Raw genomic sequence first — 9,366 nt, forward strand, 5'->3', positions numbered from 1 at the left:
AAGAAAGGGTTCTTGCCTGTGTTACAAGGTGTGAAGTTGAGTCAGACTCAATGCCCGACCACTGCAGAAGATAGAGAGAAAATGAAAGTCATTCCCTATGCCTCAGCCATAAGGAATCCAGATTTCACAAAAGAACCAAACACATCAAGAGACGATTCAACTCCATCCAGGATCAAGTCAAGGAGGGAGACATAGAGATTTTCAAAATACATACAAATCTGAATGTTGTAGACCCGTTGACTAAGCCTCTTCCATGAGCAAAACATGATCATCACCAAGACTCCATGGGTATTAGAATCATTACTATGTAATCTAGATTATTGACTCTAGTGCAAGTGCAAGACTGAAGGAAATATGCCCTAGAGGAAATAATAAAGTTGTTATTTATATTTCATTATATCATGATAAATTTTTATTATTCATGCTAGAATTGTATTAACCGGAAACTTGATGCATGTGTGAATACATAGACAAAACAGAGTGTCCCTAGTATGCCTCTACTTGACTAGCTCGTTAATCAAAGATGGTTAAGTTTTCTGACCATAGACATGTGTTGTCATTTGATGAACGGGATCACATCATTAGAGAATGATGTGATGGACTAGACCCATCCATTAGCTTAGAATAATGATCGTTAAGTTTTATTACTATTGCTTTCTTCATGACTTATACATATTCCTTTGACTATGAGATTATGCAACTTCTGAATACCGGAGGAACACCTTGTGGGCTATCAAACGTCACAATGTAAATGGGTGATTGTAAAGATGCTCTACAGGTTTCTCCGAAGGTGTTTGTTGGGTTGGCATAGATCGAGATTAGGATTTGTCACTCTGAGTATCGGAGAGGTATCTCTGGGCCCTCTCGGTAATGCACATCACGATAAGCCTTGCAAGCAATGTGACTAATGATTTAGTTGCGGGATGATGCATTACAGAACGAGTAAAGAGACCTTCCGGTAATGAGATTGAACTAGGTACGAGGATACCGATGATCGAATCTCAGGCAAGTAACATACCGATGACAAAGGGAATAGCGTATGTTGTCATTGTGGTTTGACCGATAAAGATCTTCGTAGAATATGTAGGAACCAATATGAGCATCCAGGTTCTGCTATTGGTTATTGACCGGAGATATGTTTCGGTCATGTCTACATAGTTCTTGAACCCGTAGGGTCCGCACGCTTAATGTTCGATGACGATTTGTATTATGGGTTATGTGTTTTGGTGACCGAATATTGTTCGGAGTCCCGGATGAGATCACAGACATGACAAGGAGTCTCAAAATGGTCGAGAGGTAAAGATTGATATATTGAACGATGGTATTCGGACACCGGAACGGTTCCGGATCGTTTCGGGTATTTTTCGGTGTACCGGGAGGTTACCGGAACACCCCCCCTCCCCCCCAGGGGGGGGAGTAATGGGATACTATGGTCCATAGGGGAGAGAGGAGGCATCCCACAAGGGGTGGCCGCCCCCCCCCCATGGGAGTCCGAATTGGACTAGGGGAGGGGGTGGTGCCCCCCTTTCCTTCTCGTCCTCCCTCTCCTTCCCCCTTTCCCCCCCTCCATGAGAAGGAATAAGAGGGGGCTAAATCCTACTAGGACTGGGAGTCCTAGTAGGACTCCCACCACTTGGCGCGCCCCCTAGGGCCGGCCTCCTCCCTCTCCCTCATTTATATACGTGGGCAGGGCACCCCTTGGAGACACACCAATTGTTCCAAGCCGTGTGCGGCATCTCCCTCCACGGTTTACTCCTCCGGTCATATTCACATAGTGCTTAGGCGAAGCTCTACGCGGATCACATCACCATCACTGTCACCATGTCGTCGTGCTAACGAAACTCTCCCTCGACACTTTGTTGGATCAAGAGTTCGATGGACGTCATCGAGCTGAATGTGTGCTGAACTCGGAGGTGACGTACGTTCGGTACTTGATCGGTTGGATCGCGAAGACGTTCGACTACATCAACCGCGTTAACCTAACGCTTCCATTTTCAGTCTACGAGGGTACGTGGACACGCTCTCCCCCTCTCGTTGCTATGCATCTCCTAGATAGATCTTGCGTGATCCTAGGAATTTTTTTGAAACTGCATGCTACGTCCCCCAACACATTGAACATACATTTTCCCGAAGCAAAGCTGGCCGCCCCTTTCTTCTCCCGCGCCGGCCGAAGCAAAGCAGAAAACCCCTTTTCTTCTCCCCCTACGACCGAAGAAAAACCGACCGAAATCCCTTCCTCTGGCGCGCACGGCTATACCTCGGGCGATTTCAAGGCTCGCTGGCATCGGAAACAACCGGATCTGCGGACTACAAGCCCTCATGCCAAGCTACAGGGCGGATCCATGGTGTCAGCGGTGGCCGCTATCCCGCGGAGACAAATGGGCACCCCGGCCTCCAAATTTGGTGGAATATAAGTGGCACAGGGCGGCGGAGCAAATGGACGATGCGGGGCAACCGGGGGCACCAAGAACCGTTGGGAGATTCGGCTGCAGTGGCGGCGAGTGAGGCGGGAACGGAAGCGGGCAGAAAAGGCCTTCGCACTATGGATATGGGAAATGACAAAAAGAAGGGCGGCTCCTGCAGATATGGCGGAAATGGTCGGGACTTTGCAAGATACAGCAAAAAAAATTATGGGAGGAGCGATTTCATGGGATCCATTCGGGCCCTAAAAAAACATCCTTGTCCGCTATATCGACAATTATTATTTCCGGATGACCCGTTCTATGGGATCTGCTAGAGATGCTCTAAAGTTGCTCTAAGAGAGTATATATCTGGTTGACAAATGCTGATTCAAATTATGTTAACCTGGCAGATGTCAATCTAGCGCCATGTAGCAATGTCTTGCGCCTAAGTTATAAGAGGTCAGGCTAGCTAAAGTGTATTGTATTTTGTCTCTGCTTTTTTGTCTCCTTGTTCTAGGTGGTTAATCTGCCATTATTTGTAAAACAAATCTCGGATCACGGCCCCTCTCCTGACCATTACAGATGTTTTGGCACCAGCAAAGTTAATGGCGCACGACATATCACATTGGACAAGGTGGCGCTACAAGGCATGGTGATGTCATCAGTCATACCAGCACAACATTGAACCCTAACGAAAGGTGATGGATGTCGTACGACGTCCCCGGTGGACAACTGAAATGGCTCACCAACCGCTGCCTCCTCCCGAGGTGTGAGGAGGTTAGTTGGCGAACGTCGATCTAAGAAGGTGTGCCAACTCAGGACACGGGCCCCACATTGCTCGAATACGAGAGCGTGCTATTATTATCGTTTGTGATGCGGGGGTTTTTTCACACCTTCTCTTCTACTATGGTATCACCCCCACCACCTCCACCTTACTCTGAATGGAGTGCTTCACATTGCTTGTTTCATAATAATGCGCGAATGCTTCTTGGGGATGAAGCCCCACTTTGGACCATGGAACATATACTTGCAAGTGAGGTCGTTGAAGAACCGCAATGAGCTCCACGAGTGTGGCTGAGGCAACATTCAGACCGAGCAAAATGCCAAGTATTTCAAGTTGGGATGACCCAACTCCATGAAGAAGTAGCCGCAGAATTGATTCTACCGCCCGGATCCCAACATACAATAGAGTCAAACGACTGCTATCATACTCAGTCGGTCACCCTCATTAGTGCCGTTCTTGGGGCATGAAACCATCTGGTCAAGATGCATGACGTTGAGCGGCTCCACCAGAAAGTGTAGTGGCTCATCGACGTCGACCTCACCACATTGGAGATTCTCATGACCTGGCTAGGCAGGGAAATCCAACCTTCCCTGGTTATGTCACACTTGGTGTATGAGTACATCGGACCATTGGACGATACTCGCTCGATTTCCATCACTTATGATGTCAAGCCACCTCATATGGTTACTACCATCATAGTGAAAGAAAAGGCGAATGACATCCCGACTAAGTTGACTGTCTGACCGTATGCCACCATCCGCCCACGAACATATGTGCCCAAAACGCCTTCTTGTTTGTGAGTGCTTGTTCTTTGCATTATGGGATGCATGCCTTTAAGTTCTGCTCTCTCTACAGGGCCTAAAGCATTTCATCTCCATGCATCCACTCCCTGAGAATGTGGCGGCGGTGGATATGCAGGTGTTGTATGATCCAGGTGCCGACAAGAACAATAAAGATAACGAGGAGGCCCTAGTTAAATTTGCTGCCAACTCAAATGAGAAACTGGCGATGAAGGACGATGAAGAAGAACGACGCCAATGATTCAAACGACAATGATGACCATGATGTAGTGTCATTTTCGGGGAGTGATACGTCATAAACGTATCTATAATTTTTATTGTTTAATGTTATATTTATATTAAGGACATATTTTGGCATCAATTCGTTTTTAAACTTTTTCGAAAAATCAATTTTTAGGGTATAATAAAAATAGTTCAAGAAACTTCAAGAAAGGATGAAGTTGAAGGGCACTGGACTCATCTGGAGGCGCCCCTGTTGGTCCCACGTGATAGGTTAGCGTGGCCTAGGGCCTGGCTGCATGGAGGGGAGTGTGGGTCCCACATGAGTCACCTCCGTCTCCCCATGCTCCCCATGTGAGAAAGCGGCACGAGTCTTCAAGGATATGTTAATTCATAGTTACACATCTTATCATGAAAATTTACAGAAACAACCTCAATAAAGAGACATTTATTCCCTCAAATAAACGAAATAAAGAGATGTTTATCAGAATAAAAAAACTGCACAAGAGAAAGGTCAAGATTTTATTAATTTCAATGTGTTTTTTTGCCACCAAATTCCAAAAGAAGTACTGGTTGTGTGGGACAATTAGTTGAAGTTCTAGCTTTGCCATGGGTAATTTTAAAAAAAAGTTTGACCAAGTCTATAGAAAAATATACTTATATATACCACATGAAATATATACAGTATTTAAATATGTTCTATGATGAATCTAGTAATAAAAATAATTTGGTGTTGTAGATTTTATTATACAGTAGTAGTCACGTTCACATACATTTGTTGGGCCGTGCGTCCAACTTATAATTTTCTCAGTCGACATGCTCGCTTTGAGGGGATTGCCGCCTGATCCAAGATATGCTTGTAGGCTCCCGAAAAACTGCAAGTTATCTTTGCAAGGATCGCCTATTTCTACCGCGTGTACAAGCATGTGCAAGCCTTGGTAGGTGGGTGGGGGCATTCAGGCTAACCCAGCACAAGTTGTCCTCACGGCGATACGAGTGCGGTGGCCATCAATTTCATTCAGCTATGGCGTCTAATCAACAGCTCCGGTGTCGCTCTCGACCATGCCCAGCCGGACGAAATCCAGTGGACTGCTTCATGCTCGGGGCAACACTCTGGGCTCCGCCTACCGGCCTCAGTTCGCAAGCAGCAGCAACCCGGGGTACACGCACACCTTCTGGAAACCTGGGCCCCCGGGAATGTTAAGGCGTTTTCATGGCTTCTTTAGAGAGAAGTCAGGCGCCCGACTTTATAAATAAAACCATCAAGTAGAGTATACAACCGCACAACCACACAATCACATCGAACAAGTTGACAGTCATAGCACTTACAAGGCATAGCAGCCAGAAAGCGGCACGCAGGCCAACTACCTACGCCCAAAGGGCAGAAGCATCCAAAAGAACTCATCAGCTAGCGTTGGCATGATTGTTTCGAAGAAGTGAAGACGCCGTAGCATGCACCCGGGTAATCAGGTCTTCAGTAACTCCCCGATCCCGCTCCTTAATCAATAATTTTCACTGTTGAAGGAAGGAGATCAATTTGAAAAGGCAGTGAGCGGGTTTAGAAGGAAACACATTTTCTATAGTAAACTTATTCCTAATAGTCCACAACACCCAGGAGATGGCAGCAAAGCCAAACCCATGGCTTCTTGACCAGGAACGATTATGGTGCAACGACGGGCTACAGAGCATGGTTTTCACTTTCAGTGAGATTTCGATGAAATTCACTGAATTTCAGTAATTTCAGCAGACACTGAAATATTATGTTTCGGCCAAAATATTTCAGCAATTTTAGTATAGCACAACAATTCCAATATTTTTCAAAATAGTTTTTAAAATTTTCAATTTTTAATTGAATTCAAGTGAATATTTCGGTCATTTGGCTGAAATGGAAACTGAAATCACTGAAATTCACTGAATTTCAGTGATTTCGGTTGGTGCTGAAATTTTTCTGAAACTGAAATTGAAATCCATGCTACAGAGACGGCGCTAGAAGAACGGCTATTTCTGCACCCTCTGCATGCGTAATCTGAAATCATCTCTGCACTTTGTTATGGGAATGCAGCATGGCACACACGGTCTAGAACCAGGTCGCTAGTTGGCGCGGGTCTGCGAAGCTGAAGCAGGAGGGTTCGGCATGCTAGAGGAACACCTCAGATATAGTCAGAATGATCATCCACAGAACCGCCAAAATAGGAAGAGGGGCATCAGAACAATGATTCAGTTGATCTGCTGGGAGATCTGGTAGGAACAAAACGAGGCCACATTCAGGAATAAATCTCCCGCGGCCAGCAACATCGTTGGAGCAATTCGAAGAAATTTGGAACAATGGTGTCTTGCTGGAGCTACGCAGATTCAGAGCCCCTTCGGGTACATCACGTGAAACTGTATCCGAGGCACATATGAAGGCCGGGGCCTCTTATCGTGTTTTTCTGTCTATTTTCTTTTCCTTGTGATCACTTGATCTACCCATGTTTTCCGCCTTCTTCTGCTAAATCAATGATAAGCCAGTCGTTGTGCTGGGTCTTTTAAAAAAAGGCGGCAATGCAGTGAAACACTACTATGCACTTGTGAAACATCTTGAACAATATTTACGCCAAATCTTTAATTGCACGTACCTCCCTGAAATATTTGAAGGTTGACTTGTTAGCTTTTGAGGATATCAAATAGTTTGATCCGGTATGTTAAAGCCTGTTGGTGTTGTCTAGCTATTAGTTAATTTTACTTTTCATTCAAGGGTTTAGGCATGTTCTCTCCAAAATCGTGACATCACTTTGCATGTATCGGTTCTAGTATTTCATTCATACGAAAAGTCACAGTTCCACCATGGTTCCCAAAAATAATCCTAAAATTTAATAAGAACGTGGAAATTCTTGGCTTGTACTTGCAATGTACCTTTGGTAGCAAAGCAATATTTCTTGCCGGTATGATTGTACTAATTAAGATCATGGAAAAGAGCTAAATTAGTGAGAGCCCACGCTCGTTTGCGCTAATTATTCAGAATCTGTATGTGCACAACTACTAATCATCTCGCCAAAACAATTTCATATTCATCCTATAAATTTATTCTTTGCATACGCACCAACATCCATCCGCTCCCCCGCCCAACATGCAAGCATCAACGACAATGGCCACCACCAACACCAAAGCCATAGCATCCCCCCGCGCCATCCTCCTCATCTCAATCCTCATAGGTATGGCTTTTGTCCAGGTGTGTGGTGACAACCTACCACCTCCACCGGTACAAGTTCCGCCACCATCTACCCGCGACGGCCGATGCATGTTGAACGACGAAGTTGCATTCGCAGTGTGCGTCAACCTCCGATTGGGCAGGGCGAGCCCATCAAGCAAGGATATGTGCTGCCGGTGGATCCATAGGATGCCGAGCGCCATGGACTGTTTGTGCTCTGCCTTCAGGCGGGCTGATATCCATGTCTACGCCAGTGTTGCCGACGACATCAATGTTGTGCTCGCGGTCTGTGGCAAGGCTCGTGTTACCGACCTTAACTGTTTCCATGGGTCAGGCTAATCGCTTAGGCCTCATCGGTGATGCTCAATTAGTGTAGGCAAGCTGGCTCACACTATGAGAGATGCATCAGCGCACAATACGTCACCTACCAAATATATGTGCTTCCTGAAAAGCATGCATACTAGCATATAACAGTTCCGACCTAGGTTAACCAATGATACACACATGTTGATCATGGTTGCTACCAGTCAGTGGCGGAGCCAGGATTGGACAAAGTCCCAGGCCCAAAAGAAAAATTTTGCCACGAGGGAAAATCTTAACGTTCATAAGGCTTTTAGCTACCTCAAAAGATACCCCACATAAAATATGGCTCCGTTGCTTGAAAAAATTATAATTTAGACTCAATGCTTAACAATACAATGAAATAGATAAAACTTCAAAGAACAGTACATGGTAAAAAAGAGTACCAAATCAATAGTCTACTTCATCAGTGCCACGCATAACCTCATCGACGCCGCTTGATTCCCCCCATCTGAAATGATAGGTGTAGACAGCCCCGTTGAGGACACCGGTGAAAAAAATCTCTTCATCTTCTTTTTCTACAATATATGAAATGAAATTGGCAGTTACATCAATTTGTGTTCAACAATATCATAGATATATGACTGGACACAAAAGAATATAGTATAAATTTCAGTTCAGAGCAGCTTGTATACTGATACAACTCGTAAAATTAAAACATGGTACAAGTAGAAAGCATCAAGGCGGAAACAAGGAAAGCATCAAAGAAAATTACAAGCTGCCGCAGCCGGCAATGAACCAGCGCCACGCAGGCGAACGACGAACAGAAGGGCGGCAACGGGTGACCTACAGCCCGGGAGCAGAAAGTGGTTGGGCCGGGGGCGGAGCCACGGCAGACGGCGGCGCGGGCGTGGGTGTCCCTGCTGCTGCTGGAGATCCATCGTGCCTTCAATGGTCTTCTAAATAAGAAGGTGAGATATCTACTTGTTGTATGTGTGGTATGTTCGCTCCTCACTCATTCTTTTGCATGATCATGTTTATGGAGATGGAGGCTCCAAGAAATTTGTGTCTCAAGTTCTTTCAACGAACTTTTTACTCACAACGCAATTTGACTAGTAAATATGTGAGCGTAGGTCAAACTTTTCCATCACAAGCACCAGTGTTCAAACATAAGACATACATGACATTCGAAGTCTCACGGATCTGCATGACTAGAAATACCATATTTAATTGACGACCAGTTGTTTCCTGGCACGAAATGACTGTTAAAAGAGATGGCGTTAGTCCATCTGGAATGGCCAATTGGCATCTCTGTCACAGAAAGATAAATACAACATGGGAACCCAGCACAAGAGGTCTCAAAATGATGGCAGAAAATGCTATACCCATCGCCAAGGAGATAAGGTGGCTATGCATCGAAACACTACTATGAACTTGCAAAATGTCTTGAACAATATTTGCGTACGCCAAATCATTCATTGCACATACCTCCCTAAAATACTTAAAGGCGACAATGTTAGTTTTTGAGGATATCAAATAGTTTAATCTAGTATGTATCAGTTCTATTTCATTCATATGGAAAGTCAGAGTTCCACCCTGCTTCACAAAAATAATTCTAAAATTTAATGAGAACGTCAAAATTCTTGGCATGTACTTGCAATGTACCTTTGGTAT

Source organism: Triticum aestivum, chromosome 1A (assembly GCF_018294505.1).
Source record: "Triticum aestivum cultivar Chinese Spring chromosome 1A, IWGSC CS RefSeq v2.1, whole genome shotgun sequence".
NCBI classification, from domain to species: domain Eukaryota; kingdom Viridiplantae; phylum Streptophyta; class Magnoliopsida; order Poales; family Poaceae; genus Triticum; species Triticum aestivum.